The sequence below is a fragment of the Oryx dammah genome, unplaced genomic scaffold, assembly GCF_014754425.2.
Source record: "Oryx dammah isolate SB20612 unplaced genomic scaffold, SCBI_Odam_1.1 HiC_scaffold_2, whole genome shotgun sequence".
NCBI classification, from domain to species: domain Eukaryota; kingdom Metazoa; phylum Chordata; class Mammalia; order Artiodactyla; family Bovidae; genus Oryx; species Oryx dammah.
The window spans coordinates 196,974,934-196,990,613 of NW_024070186.1; positions in this window are offsets into that span (position 1 = coordinate 196,974,934).

Sequence of the window (15,680 nt, forward strand, 5' to 3'; positions counted from 1 at the left end):
TCGGTCTCTTTCTGTCTCTCTCCCTCTGTCTCTCCCTCTGTCTCTCTCCCTCTGCCTCTTTGTCTCCCCCTCTGTCTCTCTCCCTCTGTCTCCGTCTCTGCCTCTCCCTGTGGGCATCTCTCTGTCTGTCTTTCTCTCTCTCTCTCCATCTTTTCATACAGAGAGGCACTTGAACGTGTTTCGATTCTTGGCGCTGGCGTCATGCTACCACATTGCCTGAAGCACAGCCCTGAGACCTGATGGAGAAGGTGATTCTTTGATTTTTGCGGCAATTTGGTGAAATACACACAGAGGAGTTTTGTTGTGTGTTTCTCTCTGTGCGTGCATTTTAAACTGTCCCAGGCAGGCCACAAGGGAGTGGCGATCTGAAGGCCTCATGCCTGTGGAGAACGCAGGAGGAAGATGGGCTGCTGTTCAGAAACACAGCGGCAGCATCAGCTGCAAGTTGGACTCAGAGCTGCCAAGATGCGTTCTCCCCGATAGCGGTCTCTTTTGTGAGATACTGATATGCAGGATCCGTGCGGCACTGCCAGCAGCTTTGTGGACAACCCTGTTATAAGCCCTCCACAAAGATCCAGTTATTTGGCTGTTGTTATGGGAACGGCACAATTATGGCCAAATTGGAGTGGCGATGGGGGACAGAAAAGAAAGTGGATTGAGGGTGGGTGGAACTGCTATTTTCGTTCACACGCGTTTTGGCTGATCACCTGCACTGAATGTGAACAACCGTCAGAAGGACCAGAGGGCAGAAACCCTGCCTGGGTTTGGGGGTTATGAGGCCCGAGTCTGTGCTGGAAAAAGAAGCTGCCTTTCAGAGAGAAATATCACATCCTCTTCCTTTCTTTGTAATTTTACAAAAATACCATAATTGTGCACCAGAGCAGGAACTTCAGCGATGTTCAGAGATTCTCTGCGGCTTCTCTGCCTTTGTTACCCAAGGTAATACATGCCTGAAATATGTCATTTTGCAATTTAAGGTTTTCGATTGAGAAATCTAAAGTATAGGTCAATAATCTTTTTAAAGTATTGTTATCATTATCTAGACTTAATACAGTTATCAAGCCAAAGCCTGACTACAAACTAATTAAGATAGCAACTGAAACGCCAAGGCGATCCATGCTCCGTGAGGCCTTGCTGCTCCATAGGCGGGCAGGGGAGGTTACTTTCCATTAAAACGGCAACGTGAGTTCACAAAGCCCTTCTCCTTTCCAGTTCCAAAATCACAGAAACAACGAACAAAGTATAAACATATTCTAAGACGTAACTGCCTTCGAAAAATATATAGATGCTTTGGGAGCTAAATCCTGCAAGACAAAGAGAACAGAAAATGGTCTCCATGTATCCCAGAACAGGGTCCAGTCTGGGGAGGCCACTCCCATCCACGAATAGAGCTCAAACATTGCGTCTGTGGCCCAGGGTGATTGCCTGGGGTGACAGGAACCAGCAGAGGCACCTGTGGCGCTTAAGTCAAGTCACACCTGCTCAAGGTCACTGTAAAAGCCCCCTTGTTACTCAGAAGCCCCCTTGTTACTCAGAAACCCAACGGGCTTGGTGGAGACCCCTGAAAAACTGCGGTCACAGTGGGCAATCCCAGGGTGGGGAAATGTACCCATAGACACAGAGAACTTCAACTGAAGATGAGCTTTCAAACGAAAATTCCAAAGCATGTCTCATAGGAGATGAGCAACAAATTGATCAATCCCAAGGAAAGGAAAATGTGACGGTAACATGAAATGGATTTAAAATAAGTATGATTACAATCCTCAGAGATAAATAGAGGAATGATACCTATTGAACATGACCAAGGTTACGAAGCAGACAAGAATGAGTGAAAGAGCAAGATTTTTAAAAATTAACAAATCTTGGAAATAGGAACTTCCACTCACAGGAAGATAGAATTCATGGACCTTTTCCTAAAAACCTTGTACATTATATTGAAAATGAATACATAAAGAAGCTGAAAGGTAGAAAGAAGAAGGCAGAGCTCTGAGGAAAGGCAAAATGAGATACAGCTCTGAGTGCTTTAGTTTCCATCTGCTTCATCTATCCCTTGTACATCCCACTGGAAAAGCTAGCAGTTTGGGAGCACCAAAAGGCACAGACCAAAGAAAGTCCCCAGGAAAGCTGGCTTTCTCTAACTAATGAACCAGGAAAGGGGCAGCCTAGAAAGAGAACTTTAAGACAATAGCTGCTCCGCTGCAGGTAAACGTCCCAGGAGGCACTGTGGCCGCACCTGCGCTCGGCAGTCCACCAACAAAGGCCAAGCGAAAGCCAGAACTTTCACCCCCACTGAGGCGGGTATGAGGCCCTGCCGCATGGCATCACTGGAGACCACGGAGGGGGCCCTGAACGCCCACGTGTGCCCAGTAGGATGGCACGACCGTCCACCTCCCTGTGGCAGTGGCGTCAGAAGAGCCAAGAGGAGAATCAGACCATTCGGCACCATCCAGTGGCAACAAGGCTACCCTCGCCTGATGACAGTGGACACCACGCAGAAAGGAGTAAGGAACGCCACGTGCTCACCAGCCAGGGTAGCGGTGGTGGCCTGTGGGGAGCCTGAGCCAGCCCTCCACCCGGCTCCAACCAGGAACACCTCTCCCTCTGATGTCACTGCACATCAAATGGGAAACCTGCGTTCCCCCCACCTCCACTGAGAGCAACAAGGGAAGGACCTCTCCAATAGCCGAAGGAGTGTGGAAAAGGCATACTAAGACAGAAGGTTTAAATAAAATCCAAACTCTCATAACATAACACTCAAAATGTCAAGTTTCAATCGGATTTTACTCATCATATAAAGAACCAACAAGACTCAGCTTGAATGAGGAAAAGTGAGTCAGCGGATGCTGCACTGTGTTGAAGGGCATCCCCCCAAAGTCCACGCTCACCTGGAACCTCAGAATATGACTTCTCCGGAAATGGGCTTCCCAGGTGTCTCAGATGGTACAGAATCTGCCTGCAACTAGGAGACCTGGGTTCGATCCCTGGGCGGGGAAGATCCCTCTGAAGAAGGGAATGGCAACCCACTCCAGTATTCTTGCCTGGAGAATTCCATGGACAGAGGAGCCTGGTGGGGCTACAGTCCAGGGGGTCACAAAGAGTCAGACACAGCTGAGCGACTTCACTTTCAGTTCAGCATATGGAAACAGGGTCTGTGCAGACCATCATCCTTGGTTAAGGATGTCGGGATGAAGTCACCACGCGTTTAGGTGGTTCCTCTCCTCATCTTATCGGAGTCCCAGGTGGCTCAGTGGTAGAGAATCTGCCAGCCAGTGCAGGAGATGTAGATTCAATCCCTTGGTTGGGAAAATCCCGGGAGAAGGGCATGCAACCCACTCCGGTATTCTTGCCTGGAAAATTCCATGGACAGAAGACCCCGGTGGGCTACAAATCATGGGTCACAAAGAGCTGGGTGTGCCTGAGCACACACTTCTCCTGTTCTTACAGGAGTGAGGACACAGCAAGACTGACCAGGAAGAAAGCCACGTGAAGACTGGGGCAGACACTGGACCTACAAGCCAAGGAGTGACAAGGATGCTGGCAGCCACCAGCACCCCACAGTCTCTCCCTCAGACCCTTGAGAAGCAGCCAGGCCTGCTGACACCTTGATCTTAGACTTCCAGCCATCAGAACTGCGAAAGAATAAATATTGCTGCTTTAAGTTACTGAGCTTAAGGTAATTTGTTGTGACAGCCTTGGAAAACTAAGGCAGATGCCAACACGGAGATGATGCAGACGTTAGAACTGTCTGACAAAGGTTTTAAAGCACTCGTAATAAAATGCTTCAGTGAACCATCATGAACATACTTGAAACAAGTGAAAATAAAAGAAAGTCTCAGAACAGAAATGGAAAATAATTTTTAAAATAAAAATTTAAAAACTGAAAAATGCAATAATCAAAATAAAAACCTCAGTGGATAGGCTTAAGAGAAGAATGCAGAGGACAGAAAAAGGGAATGTGAACAGGAAACAATTAAAATGAACAAATCAGAACAACAGAGAAAATACACAGACACAAGAACAGAGACTCAAGAATCTGCAGCACGACAACAAAATATTTATATTCACGTTATCTGAGTTCCAGAAAAAGAGGAGGAAATGGGTGGGACTGAAAAAGTCTTCAAAGAAATAATGGTTAAAAAGTTCCTCGATTTGGCAAAACACACAAACTTACAGATTCAAGAAGCTGAGTAAACCCTAAACAGGATATGCTAAAAGAAATCCATATCACAAGCAAATTTATGAAAACCCTTTGGTTGAAAAAGAAAAAAGGAAAAGAAAAAAACATCTTGATAGCAGTGAGGGAAATGAGACCTTATCTAAAGGGGAAAAGGCAATTCATTCAAGACTGGATTTCCCGCCAGAAACTGCAGAGGCCACGACATTTCTCAAGCCGGGAAAGAAAAGAACTGCCATTTCAGAATTTTATATCCAGTGAAAACTCCCGCAGAAATGGAGGAAAAGTCAAGACTTTTTGGAATGACTAGAAGCTAAGAGAATCTGTCACCAGTAGAACAATGCTAAAGAATAGCTAAAGGGAATTTTACAAACAGAAAGGGAATGATGAAAGAAGGGATCTCAGAACACAAGGAAATAACAAAGAACACAGTGGGCTTTTCCTCTTGAAATCTCCAAATTATGCTTGATGGCTAAAGCGAAAATTATAACACTGATGTGATTCTCCATGATTGCTTTATCATAATAGGGGAGGATAAAGGAATATTAAAAATAAGTAAAATTTCTACATTTGCTCAATCTGCTAAAATACAGACAACCAGTACACTGTTAAATATTTTGCATATATAACATAGTACCTAGAGCAACAATGAACAAATCTATAAAAGAGACGGCATCATCAAAGGCACTACAACAAAATGGCAGTAGAAAAAAAATTGGTTATGTAGCCTATAAGAAAGCAAAGAAAAGAAAATGGGAACCTCATTTCTAACTTTCAGTTCCCATCCTCCCAAGTTATCACTCCCATCATCCCAAGAAGAAAAAATGCCGAAAAAACTGAGTAACGGCTCTTCTTAGGTCCCTCATAGGTCACAGGGCAAACCTCTGCTTTGAAATCTGGAGAGATGGGTGCATACAGAGGAAAACAGCTTATGGGGAACAGAAGCTCCTGGAGAATTTAAATTCCTAGGGGCCCAGTTTTGGGGGTCCCCCAGTTACACAAGTTTTATCTTTTATTTACACCCAGAACATTCACTTCTCAGCCACACAGGCCTATTCTCAAAGGAAACTTCCAGAGCCTCTCTGATCTAGGGTAAGGGCAATTAGACAAGTGGAACCAACTCTAGCCTTCCTATCTCACATAAGTTGAGGGGAAAACAGCTGATAAACACTTCTGAAGGGGGCACTCCATGGACTCAGGTCCCCTGAAAAACAAAAACAACCAAAATTCAAGCAGAAAAAGGCTGGATATTTAATCATAAGATGATAGAGTGTCTCTGCTCGCCAGCGCCTCACCACCACCTCAGTAGGGCCCCAGCATAATCACAGTGAATTACAACTGAGAAATCTGCAAGACACAGACTCTATTTAAAAAGAAGTTTCCACGGAAACTCAGAGACACAAGGAGGAAAAAAGCAAGGACCCCGGAGGCAACGGAAGCCTCTGACACTGAAGCTGCTGCAGCATTAACACAGCCTAACCTCCGGCTGGTAAACAGAGAACCTCAGACGGAGCGCGAAAGCCGACTCACTTCAGCTCCTATTGCCTGACCTGCCATGTCTGACTTTCAAAAAAAGAAATTACAGGCATGATAAAAGCCCAGGGAAAAATATTCATTCTGCAGAGACTGAAACAAGTGCCAGAATCAAACTCAGGTATGACACAGGTGTTGGAACTACCAGGCTGCGGGTTTCAGTAACGATGATTAAGATGCTAAGGGATCTAATGGAAAAAGCAGTACATGCAGCAAGAGACGGGTGATGTAAGCAGGGAGATGAGACTCATCGTAAGCATTTTCATCTCTCTGCTTGCATCGCCGGGAAGTACTGTAAAAAATGCAACAGAAGTGAAGGATTTTTTTTTTTTTAGGATTTTTTGATGTGGACCATTTTTTAAGTCTTTATTGAATTTGTTACAATAGTGCTTATGTTTTATGGTTTGTTTTTTTGGCCATGAGGCACGTGGGATCTTAGCCCCCCAGCCACGGGCCAGACCCACATCCCCTACGCTGGAAGGCAAAGTCTCAGCCACTGGATCACCAGGGGAGACCTGTGAAGGGTGCTTTCGATGGGCAAGTCAGGAGACTGAACACGGTCGAGGAAAACCACTGAGCTTGAGAAATGTCGGAAGACACTCCCCAAACTGAAATACGAAGAGAAAGATCGGTGGGGAGAAACGAGGAACAAAACGCCCAACAGCTGTGGGATCATTACACAAGGTGCAAAGTGTCGTGTAATGGGAAAACAGGGAAAGAAACAGGAAAAACAGAAGGGAGATTTAAAGTAACAGTGGCTGAGGACCTTTCAAAATTAATGACATGCACCAAACTACAACTACAGGAGAACACCAAGAAGGATACGTACCAAGCCGTCTACACCGAAGCAAACCAGGCTCCAACCGCGGAAAATCAAAGAGAGAAAAGTCCTGAAAGACGACAGAGGAAGGAAACACTTTACCTAGAGAGGAATGAGAACGAGAATTTACCTCACAGATCTCTTCACAAACCATGCAAGCCAAAAAGAATGGAGTGGAATGTTTAATGTGTTGAGGAAAAAAAAAAAAGACTTCCAGCCTTGAAACTGTATCTAGTGAAGTTATACTTAAAAAATTAAGAAGAAACACTTTCTCAAACAAACAAAAAATGAGGAATGTATTGCCAGTAGACCTACCTTGCTAAGAAATGCTAAAAAGAAATCCTTCAGAGAGAAGTAAAATGATTTTTAGAGCAGAAACTCAGATCTGCATAAAAAGGGAAGGCCCATAGAGAAGAAATAAGTGAAGAGAAAAGTTTAAAATATTTTACTATTCTTAATTGAGCTGAAAGATAATTTCAAAATAATAATAGCAACAATCAACTGGGTGTTTTCAACTAACAGAGAAGGGAAATGCATGACACCAATGTTATCACAGAAACTGGGAATGCTCTGTGGTAAGGATGAAGTGTAGTGTCATCTGCAGGGAGGCTTGGACTAGCTGTACATGCACATTGAAACCACTGAGACATTTCTTAAAGGAAACATAATTCACATGCTAATAGAGGAGTAAATTGAATCACATAAAATGCTTAATTCAGGTGGCAAAAGCAGGAGAAGCAACAAAGACACCCCCCCACAAAAATAAGAGACAGAGAGAGAACAGGTGTGAATGAAAGACAATTACAAATATGGTGGGGCTTCCCAGGTGACTCAGTGGTAAAAAATCCACCTGCCAAGCAGGAGACGTGGGTTTGATCCCTGGGTTGGGAAGATCCCCTGGAGGAGGAAATGCCGATCCACCCCAGCATTCTCGCCTGGAGAGTCCCATGGACAGAGGAGCCTGGCGGGTGACAGTCCATGGAGGTGCGAAGACTCGGACACAACTCAAAGAAATAACAAAATAAATACGATAGTTACACAACCCAACTGTAGAAAGTTATACTCAAGAAATCTCATTTCCTATCCCAGTCCCCTAAACCTTTTAGGAAACTGTTTTCATTAACTTTTGCTTTTGTTTCCTGTATTGCTTTACAGAAAAAAAAAAAATCACATACATACAAAACTCAGCATATTATAACACTCTTTTGAACTTTGTTTTTTTTACTTAACAATATATTCTGGAACAGTGGACATGGAACAACAGACTGGTTCCAAATAGGAAAAGGAGTATGTCAAGGCTGTATATTGTCACCCTGCTTATTTAACTTATATGCAGAGTACATCATGAGAAATCCTGGCCTGGAAGAAGCACAAGCTGGAATCAAGATTGCCGGGAGAAATATCAATAACCTCAGATATGCAGATGACACCACCCTTATGGCAGAAAGTGAAGAGGAACTAAAAAGCCTCTTGATGAAAGTGAAAGAGGAGAGTGAAAACGTTGGCTTCAAGCTCAACATTCAGAAAACGATGATCATGGCATCTGGTCCCATCACTTCATGGGAAATAGATGGGGAAACAGTGGAAACAGTGTTAGACTTTATATTTTTGGGCTCCAAAATCACTGCAGATGGTGATTGCAGCCATGAAATTAAAAGACGCTTACTCCTTGGAAGAAAAGTTATGACCAACCTAAATAGCATATTCAAAAGCAGAGACATTACTTTGCCAACTAAGGTCCATCTAGTCAAGGCTATGGTTTTTCCTGTGGTCATGTATGGATGTGAGTTGGACTGTGAAGAAGGCTGAGCACCGAAGAATTGATGCTTTTGAACTGTGGTGTTGGAGAAGACTCTTGAGAATCCCCTAGACTGCAAGGAGATTCAAACAGACCATTCTGAAGGAGATCAGTCCTGGGTGTTCATTGGGAGGACTGATGGTGAAGCTGAAACTCCAGTACTTTGGCCACCTCATGCAAAGAGTTGACTCATTGGAAAAGACTCTGATGCTGGGAGGGATTGGGGGCAGGAGGAGAAGGGGACGACAGAGGATGAGATGGCTGGATGGCATCACCAACTCGATGGACGTGTCTGAGTGAACTCCGGGAGTTGGTGATGGACAGGGAGGCCTGGCGTGCTGCGATTCACGCGGTCGCAGAGTTGGACACGATTGAGTGACTGAACTGAACTGAACTGATATTCTGGAAATCACTATCAACTCTTAGGGATTTTCCACATTGTTTTTTCTAGAGGCCTAGTAATCTATTGCATTTCTAATTTATCCAATCCATCTTCTATGGATGGGTAATTAGGTTGTCCCTGATATTTTGGCATTAGAAACGAGACTGCAATAACTGCCTCACATCAAGTCATTTCACATTTGTGGAGATGTGTCTTCAAGGTGAAATTGGTGAGACAAACAGTAGATGCTTGGTATTTGGCTGAACACTGTCCAGTTCCCTACAAGGGGGTGGTCACTCTGCACCCCACTACATCTTCCCCTGGGGGCTTCCCAGGTAGCTCAGGGGGTAAAGAATCTGTCTGCAGTGGAGGAGATGCGGAAGACTTGGGTTTGATCCTTGGTTGGGAAGATTCCATGGAGGAGGGCATGGCCACCCACTCCAGTATTCTTGCCTGGAGAATCCATGGACAGAGGAGTCTGGTAGGCTACAGTCCTTGGGGTTGCAAAGAGTCAGACATGACTTAGCAGGCATGCACACATCTTCCCCTGGAGTGTTACTCAGTTGTTCTTAAATTTTTATTAAAATGAAAGATAAGAAATGATACTTCAGTGCACGTTTAATCACACATCTTATTGAGGGTAAAGTTGAATACTTTTCATTTGTCTGAAAGGGCTATTTGTGTATTGATTTTTATGAAGTATGTGGTTATATCTTTTGCTCCATTTTTCAGTCAAGTTTGTGGGCTTTCATCCCTCCCTTTAAAAGGCTTTTTATATTTAGGAATATTAACCCTTTATCTGTAATGTAAGTTATACTCCTCTCCCCTGGCTTCTCATTTGTTGTTTTTTTACTCGGCTTACATTGATTTTTTTAATCATAAAAGGTATATATTTTTCATGCAGTCAAATATACCAATCTTTTTATTTATTACATCTAGATTTTTCATCATAATTAGAAAGAGTTTCTCTATAGCCAAGTTGTAAAGGAATTCATCCATAATAAAAAAAAAAAAAAAACACTTGTGCAGTTTCATTGTTTACATTAGACTTCTAATCCATTTTGAATTTATTGTAGCATATGATATGAGAAATGGATTAACTTTTGATTCTATGTCCAAACACATATCCCAAAACTGTTTATTTAAAAGTTTGTCTTGAGAAAGACAAATACTGTATGATATCACTTATATGTGAAACCTAAAAAATACAACCAACTAGTGAATATAACCAGAGAAGGCAATGGCACCCCACTCCAGCACTCTTGCCTGGAGAGTCCCAGGGACGGGGGAGCCTGGTGGGCTGCCGTCTCTGGGGTCGCAGAGTCGGACACGAACTGAAGCGACTTAGCAGCAGCAGCAGCAGCAGCAGCAGCGGTGAATTTAACAAAGCAGCAGCCAACTCATAGATCTAGAGAGCAAAGCAGTGGTTACAGTGGGGAGAGGGAAAGGGGGGAGGGCAACATTAGGTAGAGGATTAAGATGGACAAGCAAAGAGTTTGTAAAATAAGCCACAGGATATATTCTACAGAGAATATACCCAATATTTTATAATAGCTATAAATGGAGTATCTGCTAAGTCACGGCAGTCGTGTCCGATTCTGTGTGACCCCATAGACAGCAGCCCACCAAGCTCCCCCGTCCCTGGGATTCTCCAGGCAAGAACCCTGGAGTCGGTTGCCGTTTCTTCTCCAATGCATGAAAGTGAAAGTGAAGCCGCTCAGTTGTGTCCGACTCAGCAACCCCATGGACTGAAGCCTACCAGGCTCCTCCATCCATGGGATTTTCCAGGCAAGAGTACAACCTTTAAAAATTGTAAATCACTATGTTATATACCTGTAACTACTATATTTTACAGCAACTATACTTGAAAACAACAAAAAAGAAGTCTATCCTATCCCCCATGATTTGAGATATCACATTAACCACATATAAATATTCATATGTCCTTGTATCTATTTCTGAACAATTTCCTACCATTCTTTCTACCTCTTTATGCACCGAAACAACACTCTTGGTTATAGAGGCTATATAATGTGTTTTAATATCTTGAAGAGTCATTAGCCTTTATTGCCCTTTTTGTGACTTTCCTATTTTTGCATGTTTATCTTTCTATTTGACCACTCAAATCAACTTGTGTAGTTTCAGGGGAAAAATTTTGGTATTTTTATGAAGGACTGACATCTTCATGACATTGAGTCATCCTGTACAAGAATAAGAAATGTCTTTCCATTTGCTCAAGTTTATTTTTGAAGAAAGACATTGGATCCTTAATTAGAAATTTCACATCTTGTGCTGAGTAGGATAAATACAAATGAACTCACTCAGATGATTCTAGTGAAACTGCAGAGTATTACGGATAAGCAGAAAAAGATTCATAGCTGCCAGGGAGAGGGTACTGATTGCCCACAAAGCAAAGACAATTAGGAAGAATCTCATCAGCAACATGAGATACCATAAAACTGCTAAGCAAAAAAAAAAAAAAAAACAACAGTCAGTCTAGAATAATATACCCAGATAAGCTATCATTCAGAGGTAAGGGCGAACTAAAGATATTTTCACATATAAAATGATTAAAAGAGTTCATTTCCACAGATGGCCCCACCCTCACATGAGAAAGCTACTAAAGGATGTCCTCCGGAAGAAAGAAGTGAAAGAAACAGAGACAGAGTGTGACATGGGAAGCTCGAGTGAACAGAAACACACTTAAGGAATTTGGTAAGTCTTGGTTAATTACTGAGTGTAAGAAAAGCTACTTCTGTGTTCACAAAAGATAAATACGAACTTCTATAGAACGGCAACATGCAAACCGGGAGGGAAGAGGCTGAATTCGCTAAAGCCCTTTTCTTGCTTGGAAGAACGGAGACACCGTATGCTGCTTCCGCTGCTAAGTCACTTCAGTCGTGTCCGACTCTGTGCGACCCCACAGACCGCAGCCCACCAGGCTCCCCCATCCCCAGGATTCTCCAGGCAACACTGGAGTGGGGCGCCATTGCCTTCTCCAAGACGCTGTATACCTTTAGGCTTTTGAGAAAAGTATCTATGTTTAAGATTTTGTGAGTAACAAAGGAGAACAGAAACATAAGCTGTCATTTCCATCACAGTGAAAGACACAAACGAAAATAAAGACAGCTCATCAGTACATAGGAGAAAGGGAGGGGCAGGAACACGGCAAACGGGAAAAAATACAAAATCAGATGACAGAAGTAAATCCTGATATATCAGCAATCACAATAAATGTGATTGGGTTAAACTCACATATTAAATATCAAGTTGGATTTAAAATAGACTTACACATTGCTTGTAAACCGGAGACACACTTAAACCAACGACTCAGAAAGGTTAAGACCATACGGTGGCTGTTAATCTTTGCACACCCTGTAGCTGCTTTTATTATTCTTATCCCCAGGACAGAATTTTATTTCGGAAAACAGCAACTTGTTAAATAGGCCCATCATTCCGGCCTGTTGATGAGTCTGACTCTGTCCTGCTTCATGACATGTCCCTCTTTGATAAGCCTTGAATAACTTCAGAAAAAGGCTAAGAAAAGAGTCCTAAAGCAATCCACTAGAGACACCAACTCCTTACTTGTCCTTATTTGGGCACTTTCATTCTCTAAGTTGCAAAGTCACCTGGCCATCTTCATCCAATTTCCCCAGCTTATCCAGATATCTTACTATGCCAAGGCTTTGACTGCCAAGATGCAGCGAGAACTTGTGTTAATAACAGACTTAACCACATCACAAGTTGTTTTGTTGTAAAGCCCCAAACAGCTTAAACCCCTTTCTTAAACTGGAGAAGGCAAACATCAGCTGACAGAGGATACTGTGTTCCTGCTGCTTAATTAGCACATCCTGTACTTCAAAAATGCCTCTGATGTCAGTACTTTTGTTTTCCGTTTACAGTAATTGAGAAATGAAGGCTCCAAGTCAAGAAACAGTGTCAGAACAAAAGCCATTCCTGCCCTTACCAGTCACTCAGCGTGTTTAAGCGGAGCCGTCTTAAAAAGTTCACTGAGAAGTCCGGGCAAAGCACACCAGTGGCCGCACCTGTCTCTTTCAGCTGATACAGGAATAATTAATTACATGAAAATGACTTCCATTGGAGGTTAATTTATTTTGGCTGACAGTCACATACATACACAGATACGTCTTATGCCGCAGTAGAGCAGAGCTTTATTTAGAACATTTTATTTATATCTTGGGTGATTTCATTCCTAAGAAATTGAGGGAGAGGAGGAGGAGACGGTGCAGAATGCGAGAAGGGAAGGTTTCTCACCATTTTTTTTTTAATAAAAGGGGAAATAGGGCAGTGTCACAACTAAGAAACTGATTTTCCTTCCAGGGTGCAGTAGAACTTGGGACACATCAAAAGAGGGGGTCAGATGTGTGTTGGGGGCAGGGGAGCGGGGGAGGGTGAGGGCAGGGGTGGTGGGACCTGCCAGGTCTTTATGTGTTTACTTTCTCCCGAGAGGTTGGGCCAGAGGCCAAAGCTGCCACAATGCTGTGCTCGAAGGAAACGCAGTACGAACGCAGGGCCTCGGATCAGCCCACACCACCGCACGCGCGCAGGCACAAACACACACACATGCGACCCCAGCCTCCCGGGACAGGGCCTCAGATCATCTCACCTCCCCCTACGCGTGCACGCGCGCACACACACACACACACACACACGCGACCCCAGCCTCCCTGGGACCCGGGACAAAGCCTCAGATCAGCTCACCCCCGCCCCGCCCCCACACGCACATGACCCCAGCCCCCCTGGGAGCCGGGACAGACCCATCTTTCCAAACAACGGCTAAACTTTGTTGTGGGTTTTGTTATGTGCTAGTCACTTCACACGCATTATCTCATTCCATCCTCACCCCAGCTCTGAGCAAGCGGGTGCTTTCATCGTCACCATTTATGGATGGGGAAACTGAGGCTCACAGAGTTAGGGAATTTGCTCAAAGCGGCACAGCCAGCAGCAGTGGAGCCGGGTTCTGAACCGAGGACTGGAGCGGACTCTCCCCATCCATACCTGTCGCCAGAGCACACACTGCTTCTCTGTCATCACCGTTATTATTACCATCGAGACAAGTGGTCCCACACCTCTGGAAGATCTTGTGGATTCCTGGGGTGTATTTCTCAATACGTGTGCTGGGTATTTAAATTTAGGCACGGACAGCATCATCACCTCTGGGGGGTCAGGGGAGCTTTAGCAGACCCTCTGCCTCACTGGCACATGCAGAGAACAAAGTGAGGCGTGAGAGGACACTGTCTTTAATAACCACCGTGCAGGCCCCCTCCTCATCGGTGCTGGTTGTTACCATCAGCCACAGACTTCCTTCACTCTCCCGGGGCGTTGGTCACAGCGGCGCATCAGCTCAGGCTCCCGGGAGCCCGAGCCGCCAGCTTGTCATAATAACACTAATATCACCATTTCCATCAATACTCTCCACTCGTTCATCGCTTACTGCAGCCAGGATCTGGGTTCAGACACCCCCTCCCCGATTTCACCTCCACCACTAACTAGCTTTGCGATCTGGGGACAAGTCATGTCCCTTCTCTGAACTTCATTTTCTCTTGGGTACAATGAGGCTAGTGATGCCCATTTAAAAGCGAACGCTTGTTTGGTGGTGACTGTACATGCGTGATGTATTCACACACACGGTTTCATTCATTCTCGCAAGAGCCCGTCAGGCAGACACTCTCAGGATGCCCACCCTCAGATGAAGAAATAGAAACTTACAGAGGGGACTGAACCTACAAAGGCCACAGCTTACTAAATGGTCGAGTAGGGATCTAAATTAACTTCAGGGTGACTCCAAGGCCCCAGCTTTTAGTCATCACACACCTCCAGGGTTTTTGTAAAAACTAGATACAATGTGTACGAAGGGCTTAAGCTGGTGCCCAGCACATAGTAGGACAGAGTCGTCGACACGTTACCGTCTCCAGGGTGAACCTCGGATCACAGGCTCCGCAGGCGGCAGCCACAGGAACACCCCCTCCTAGGCAGGTTGAGGAGAGAGTGAGTCGCCTGCAGACAGAGGGTCACCAAAACTGATACTCATCTGATTTTAAATAGGTACCTATTTTACAGCAAAACAAAGCCAAAACCTGTTCCACCAGACTGCCCGGTTCCCTTACACAATAGCTATCTTAATGAAATCTTGAGTTCATTTAACTCCATCTGAGAGCCTGTTGAAAGGAAAATCCAGGTTCCCAGCCCCGGGCCAGAAAGAGTGCGCTGAGTGACCAGCCCACGTGTCTCAGCAAAACCTGGCCCTGACTTCACAGCCGGTAATCCTTCCACTCCAGCTGCCAGGAATGGGGAAACAATCATTTATGGGAAAGAAGAGGGTGCCGCCTTGGAGCTCTGAGCGTGGTGGAGGGTTGTAGAGAAAGGCCTGCTGTGGCTTCTGGCTGCCTGGGTTGAAACCCCAGCTCGGTAACAACGCTCCTGTGCCTCAGCCTCCTGCTCTGTGAAATGGGAAAAGTAAGATACCTACCCCTGGAGGATTGACGCTTGGATCGGACGAATCAGTCCTGCCACGTTAATAAACAAGGATGTCACAGTCATCAGCTATTCCGGCCCTCCAAATGTGAGCTTCTGAATCCAGAAACTGAAAATGTCAGTGGCTCAGCTGTGTCCGACTCTTTACGATCCTATGGACTGTAGCCTGCCAGGCCCCTCGGTCCATGGAACTCTCCAGGCAAGAATACTGGAGTGGATTGCCATTTCCTTCTCCAGAGGATCTTCCCAACCCAGGGATCAAACCTGGGTCTCCCACGTTGCAGGTGGATTCTTTACCATCTGAGTCACTGGAAAGAAACAGAAATACCTGTGACGTGGCAGCTGTCAGATGGCTGCCACTCCCTATGATGAGGACTGAGGAGCTCAGGATGTGAAAAGCTGAACCGCAGGAGGCTGACCGTAGGGTGCTGGCCCCAGGATGCTGGCCCCGGGATGCTGACCACGGGATGCTGGCCCC